This window comes from Dipteris shenzhenensis, chromosome 15, assembly GCF_047967505.1.
Source record: "Dipteris shenzhenensis isolate YYH24624 ecotype China chromosome 15, Dip_SZ_1.0, whole genome shotgun sequence".
In the NCBI taxonomy this organism is placed as follows: domain Eukaryota; kingdom Viridiplantae; phylum Streptophyta; class Polypodiopsida; order Gleicheniales; family Dipteridaceae; genus Dipteris; species Dipteris shenzhenensis.
Window position 1 is genome coordinate 10,367,199 of NC_141610.1, and position 7,029 is coordinate 10,374,227.

Below are 7,029 nucleotides of genomic sequence, written 5' to 3' on the forward strand. Positions count from 1 at the left end.
GGGTCCTGCAACAATTTGGTGCAAAACCCGAAAGCCAAAGCGTAATGAACCTATGGTCAGCTGCTGTAAGTTATTATGGACGCTGACATTTGTACAGCGCTGGAAACTTGGAAAGCGATGATGGATGTAATGTCACACGGAAAAGGGCACGCATTTTAAGCGACTGCTGTACCGACGCACGGTCTGGAAGGTCTTAAAAGTTCTTCATGGTTTATTGGGCTCCAAGAACGCTTCAACTTTGAGGCCTGATTGAGACCTGCAGTGCTGCACGCGGGAGAAGGTTGATTGTTTCCTCTAGAATCTGGAATCTGGATATGCATTGTAATAAATATACAAAGCACAGGCGTGATTTTGTTGACTGGAAGCTGGGATCAACGAGGTATGGTTCTGATTCGTGAACTGGTGATTCACGAACCATATGAACTTTGAGGCAGCTAGGTAGTAGGTGCTACTGTGCAATGTGTCGAGACGTACTTACGAGAGAGAGTAATCTGTCGAGCGTCTTCAAGTTCTCTAACCGCATTCCCAGCAAATTGTCGAGTTAAGGGTTCACGAACTATAACGATCTTCTCACGGACAGCTGCTGCTGCGGCATTGCCCAACTAAACCCCTCCCTCCCACATCGCTCGCTCATGCTTTAGTTACCTGTAGACATGCCTTATCAAACTAGGAATCATCAGTGCTTAAAATTATTTTAAAAAACTTCATGGAAAATTTTGTGACGCCCAAAGTTAGGCTTCAATTTTATAAACTCACCTTTAATTCTAAACTAGAGTTATAGTCTATAGAATAAATCATACATATAACTAAAACATCAATAATAAAGGATTTTGGCATTTGGAAGACGAAAAGGATTCAATTTCGAAAAACTACAAATCCATGATTCTTATTTTCTTAGCATCCTCCCATATTTCATATACATTTTGCCAATCAACACAAGATACATCAGGGCCAATTAATGAGACTCTTATCAAAGCCTCTAAGGTATCTATCTTTAAGCATGTCCTTCGAGAACTCTTAATAAGGTTTTGCTTTGAGAATCCGCGTTCACATGCAACTGAGCTTCCTGGAAAAATGAGGATGATTTGCCATAAGCACGTCATATTAGGATAAGTTGCTTGCCAATCTGGTGTAGATGAAAATACTCTCCAAGCATCCTTCATTGACAAGCCTTCACAACCTGCATTAAGAGTATCAATAAACATGTGTAGCTCATTTGTGCAACCTGAAGCATCCATAATGTGACCACCAAATTTGTCGAGGAGCCTTTGTAGCCATGTTTTTGTCGTTGACTCCCTTACTAAGATATCTTGTGAATAGTGCTGAGGACTAAAAAGCTTGATTGCATTAAACAAAGGTAAGTCAGGAAACCTTGCATCCAAGCAATCAATGACTTTCTGTGCAAATTCTTTGGCAATAGCAGTGCAACTATCCAAGTCCACTCCTCCTGTATCCAATGCATTACCCTTGTTGTCCTTGCCTGCAATTTGAGCATATCGTAACTGATGCACAATCACATTTCCTTCGCCTGTTTCATGATCCAAGGTTCCACCAATGGACTTGGCAATAAACTTGGCAACATTTGTATCCTTTGAGATGCTATTCCACAAAAAATTCCTTTGCAAAGATTTAACATTGACATCAATAGCTACTCCTAGAGATGTCAAATCAATGTTTTCTTCTTGGAACTTTTTGTTAAGCAGATTCAGATCATGCAAAACATACGCCAGCATATGAATGCAAAACTGAAGCTTAAAAATTCTTGCTTATTATACCATGATAATGCACCTTCTTTCCAAAAGCTCAAAATAGCAGGCATAAGACTTATGAGCCTCATCATGACATCACCCCTAGCAAGCCATCGCACATCATGAATCTTGAGCACTTGTACATCATCCATATTCATTACCTGAACAAGACTATGAAATGACTTGTGCCTAAGGGTGGTAGCAAGCTAAGGGTGTCCACTTCCGGACCACTTTCGGGTGAGTGTGACACCCGCTCGAGTGAAAATACAAAGGTTTTGCTTCGGTCTGCAATACCTCGATCGAGGTATTATCTCCAATGAAAATCACACACGAGGACAACCGAGCCAAGCCCATACCTCGATCGAGGAGATGGGCCTTTTCACCAGACCGAGCCTATATCTCGATCGACGTTTGCTGGCTTGCCACCTATACATGCCACATATACCTCGTTCGAGGTTTCGTGGCAATCCAGCTACACCTCGATCGAGGTAATGTGGCATGTCCAGCTATACCTCGATCGAGGTATGTGCCATCCGACATGGCAGCTAACATACCTCGATCGAGGTATGCTGGACCGATGACTTGGCCGCATGTCGAATACGTCAATCGAGACATGTGGCATCCGACTGCTGCTGACATACCTCAATCGAGGTATCATGGCATGTCTATACCTCGATCGAGGTAGATGTACCGATATGTATGGGCATGTCAAAATACCTCGATCGAGGTATCGTGGCATGTCTATACCTCGATCGAGGTATGATGGAGTGATATGTATGTTGCATGTGAAATACCTCGATCGAGGTAGGGAAACCCTAAATTTTCTTATAAAAGGAGAGCGACCCCCCTCATTCTTCATACCTCGATCGAGCTCCTCCTCATCGACCGATTTTGGATTTGCGGGACGTCGACGGAATTGCGGCAGCGACGGAGAGCGACCGACGGACAGCAATGGAGATGGACGGAGCGGGAGAGTCCAGGTAGGGTTTTTTTTATGTAGCTTTTTTTTTGGGCTAAAATTTATTTAAATTTTAGTTTATAGGAATAATTATAAAAAATTTCTAAATTTCAAATACACTTTAAAGTTTTTTTGAAATTTTTGAATTACGACATTTTTTTAAAACGTGAAAATGTAAAAATTTTGTTTTTTAAAATCATCTTTGAAAAAAAAGAGATTAAAGTTATTTTTTAAATTAGAGCTATTTTTATTTAAATTAAAAAACGTTTCATAGGAATAATTATAAAATATTTCTAAATTTCAAATGCATCTTAAATTTTTTTTTAAATTTTTGAATTACGACATTTTTTATTTAAAATGTGAAAATATAAAAATTTTGTTTTTTAAAATCATCTTTGAAAAAAAAGAGATTAAAGTTATTTTTTAAATTAGAGCTATTTTTATTTAAATTAAAAAACGTTTAAAATTTAGTTCACAGGAATAATTATAAAATATTTTTAAATTTGAAATGCATTTTAAAGTTTTTTTAAATTTTTGAATTATGATATTTTTTATTCGAAATGTGAAAATGTAAAAATTCTGTTTTTTTAAATCATCTTTGAAAAAAAAGAGATTAAAGTTATTTTTTAAATTAGAGCTATTTTTATTTAAATTAAAAAACATTTAAATTTTAGTTCATAGGAATAATTATAAAATATTTCTAAATTTTAAATGCATTTTAAAGTTTTTTTTTTTGAATTACGACATTTTTTATTCAAAATGTGAAAATATGAAAATTTGGTTTTTTAAAATCATCTTTGGAAAAAAAGAGATTAAAGTTATTTTTTAAATTAGAGCTATTTTTATTTAAATAAAAAAACGTTTAAATCTTAGTTTATATGAATAATTATAAAATATTTCTAAATTTGAAATGCATTTTAAAGTTTTTTTAAAATTACGTAATTTTTTATTTAAAATGTGAAAATATAAATATTTTGTTTTTAAAATCATCTTTAAAAAAAAAGAGATTAAAGTTATTTTTTAAATTAGTGCTATTTTTATTTAAATAAAGAAACGTTTAAATTTTAGTTTATAGGAATAATTATAAAGCATTTTAAAGTTTTTTAAATTATTTTTAGAATTACGTAATTTTTTATTTAAAATGTGAAAATGTATATATTTTGTTTTTTGAAATCAACTTTTAAAAAAAAGAGATTAAAGATATTTTTTTATTAGTGTTATTTATATTTAAATAAAAAAATGTTTAAATTTTATTTTTAAAAATGATCTTTAAAAAAAAAAGAAAATAAGAGTTTAAGTTAGTTAAGTTTTTATTTAAATGTCAAAAAGTATATAATTTGTTTTTTAAAATAATCTATTAAAAAAAAATTATAACTGAAGTTTACAAATTACTAAAGTTTTGAATTTAATATAACGTTTAAATTTTGTTTTTAGAAATCATGTATTAAGAACAAGAAAATAAGAGTTTAAAGTAGCTTTTATATTATTTTAGTTTATAGGAATATGTAATCTAATTATAAAATATTTCAAAATTTCAAATGCATTTTAAAGTTTTTTCAAATATTTTTTTTTAATTACATAATTTTTTATTTAAAATGTGAAAATGTATATATTTTGTTTTCTAAATTCATCTATTTAAAAAAAGAGAGATTAAAGTAGGTTTTATGTTATTTTTGAAATTGGTGCTATTTTTATTTAAATAAAGAAACATTTAAATTTTATTCTTCAAAATCATCTTTTTAAAAAAAAGAAAATAAGAGTTTAAGGTAGCGGTGTGCGTTTATCAATCTTTATGTGGAATATTATAGATTATATAGTTGGTTAAGAGTTGTTTCATAATTTAGGTAGAGTAAGTAGATTGTATAAAACACCACATGGGCATTATCCCTAAAACACCACACCACATGGGCAAAGACCCCAACACTAGAGTGGTTAGATGCATAAGCGTATGGCTAATTGGATCTTCTAAATGCACCAGCGCATCGAAAACACATACGTAAATGATTGTCCATAGGTCTCCTCTCTCCCCAGGGATGGGAACCAAGTGATGATCTATAGGAATAGCCACTAGTTGAGGTGGATTGCCCAACCAAAATAGATAATATTGAAAAGGCCTGATTATTTTCTCAAAGTTCTCGCTTAAAACGTCTGTAGTGTCAACCCGCTCTCTTTTTTAATGTATAGTCCGAGAAATACTAGATGCGCCTTGCTTGTGTATCGTTCAAAGTAATGTATTAGGTATCCTTCTATCTCCTCCATATCTATTGCAAACCCAAGGCACTAAAGTATTCAAAGAAGGTCTTATTAACCAAACCTCTCCACTATCTGTCCTTAGTATAGGGGCCATAAGTGGACAATGTGGTCCTTACACCACATGTCGAAAAGTTTCATATTGGATAAAAAGTAAAAAAAGGGAAACATATAAGGAAAAAATATTTGAGACCTCTAAGTTTAAAAATGCAACAACTAGAGTTTGAAAAAATTTTAATCAAAATTAAGAATTTTTAATAATATTGAGTTTGATAAACATAATATTGAGCCACACATTTGGCCCATCCACTGGTAGGTGCATAGGATGATCCCAACGACATCCTACCTCATCAAGGAGTACCTCAGGAGTACGTACAAATAGTTTTCATTACGTAAATAGATTATAAGTCATATTGAATAGAATATTATTTTCATTACCCAAATCGAATATTAATATCCATGTGTTTTTTTTGTGCATGCGCTAGCCAGCGCACAGGTTCTGGCACCACTATTCCTATGCAGATAGGGATTCTGAGAGCTGAGATGAGGGCACTGCAGGATGCTAGGGCACCCCCTCACTTGGTTCGAGTCTAAATTCAGTTATTGAGGCTCTGGGTCGATTGGACACAGTTGAGGACGTTGTGGATAGCTTTCAGGCACAGGCTGAGGCAGAGATCACTGGTGATGGCTTGGATTGGAGAGCCATTCGACAGTTGTTTGAGCGTGAGTCACATCACAGGCAGGCCTTAGAGGATATTTTTTGGGATGGTCACACTGAGGACCACGATCAGGGCTCCCCTTGCATATTTTACGTTGTAGGCACTCCATCATAGCAGCATACATTTATCCGAGATATCTCACTGCGAATGGTGGTCGATTGCCTCACAACCGTCAGATAGCCAGGTCATTTGCCATGCAGCTATACACTGAGTTTGTGCTTGGTCATCGGGTAGACTACCTTAGTACCCGTCCAGGATCAAGAGTGGAACATGGTAGGATGGGGCATCAGGAGCGTCAGACTGTAGGTGTTCGGCATCGATGTGAGGCACCAGAGTTACACATCATCCCTGCACCAGCATTGCGAGCTGTTGGAGGACGGATTAGGGGGGATGTTCATTCAGTGGCATTATCCTTGTAGCACATGGTCTCTGCCCTATCGAGATCACTTTCGATTCCACCTCCCCCACCTCGATCATCGATGGAGCCTCCCACATCTACACCACATCCCACATCTACACCGCCTTAGCACGAGTTGGAGGCTCGAGATGCACGGATTGTAGAGTTGGAGGCATTGTTGGCCGAGTCTAGGGATGAGGTTAGTTATTTTGATTATGTTAGTTTATTTTTTTGTAGCGTGTTTTCAACTGAAGTTTTTTGGTTAATTCTCACCATGTACGCGACATGTTTGCATTGCAGGCACATCTATTGCATCAGGATATGGAGTCTCGTGTACGATTGTTGGAGGCAGATTTGGAGGAGCAGAGGATTCGGACATGCATAGCATACCATCGTGCGGAGCACTATATTTTGCAGTTGAGGCATATTAGTCGTGATCCATCTCGCCATAGGATCGACCCCAACGTGGCCCTATACCCCGCTCCTCCTGTAGATGTGCCGACTAGGACACCCATAGATGCAGCAGTCATAGCCAGGCTTCCTACTATCACTTGCATCCTTTGCCACGAGGAGTTTGACATCGTAGGGTGGTTTGGACTAGGGTGCGGCCACATCGCACATCTCCATTGCATGACCCGCCACATGGTGGCACGATCAGTGTGCCCTGTATGCTTTGCTGACATTAATGTGGCCACATACAGAGGACTAGGCATGGATGATCTGTATCCTGGTCATCGTCAGGTCATTGATCCATTCGCTCGCATGGTCTTGACAGAGCACTACAGGAGGAGGCACAAAGAGCGTTGCTGATGCAGGAGGGTGCTGATACATCGGTGGTTGCAGCATGCATTCCACGACGTGTTTCATATGGTGATTTCATGCCAGGTGACGAGGCACGAGCAGAGGAGGCACGTCGTATTGAGCGAGAGGCAGAGCTGCAGACATCATTGCAGCAGT

General features: G+C 36.8%; 1 pseudogene; it reads left to right on the plus strand.

The window, feature by feature from the left end:
- Positions 1 to 5,515: 5,515 nt before the first annotated feature.
- LOC147893339 (uncharacterized) lies at positions 5,516 to 6,457 on the plus strand (annotated as a pseudogene).
- Positions 6,458 to 7,029: the final 572 nt, after the last annotated feature.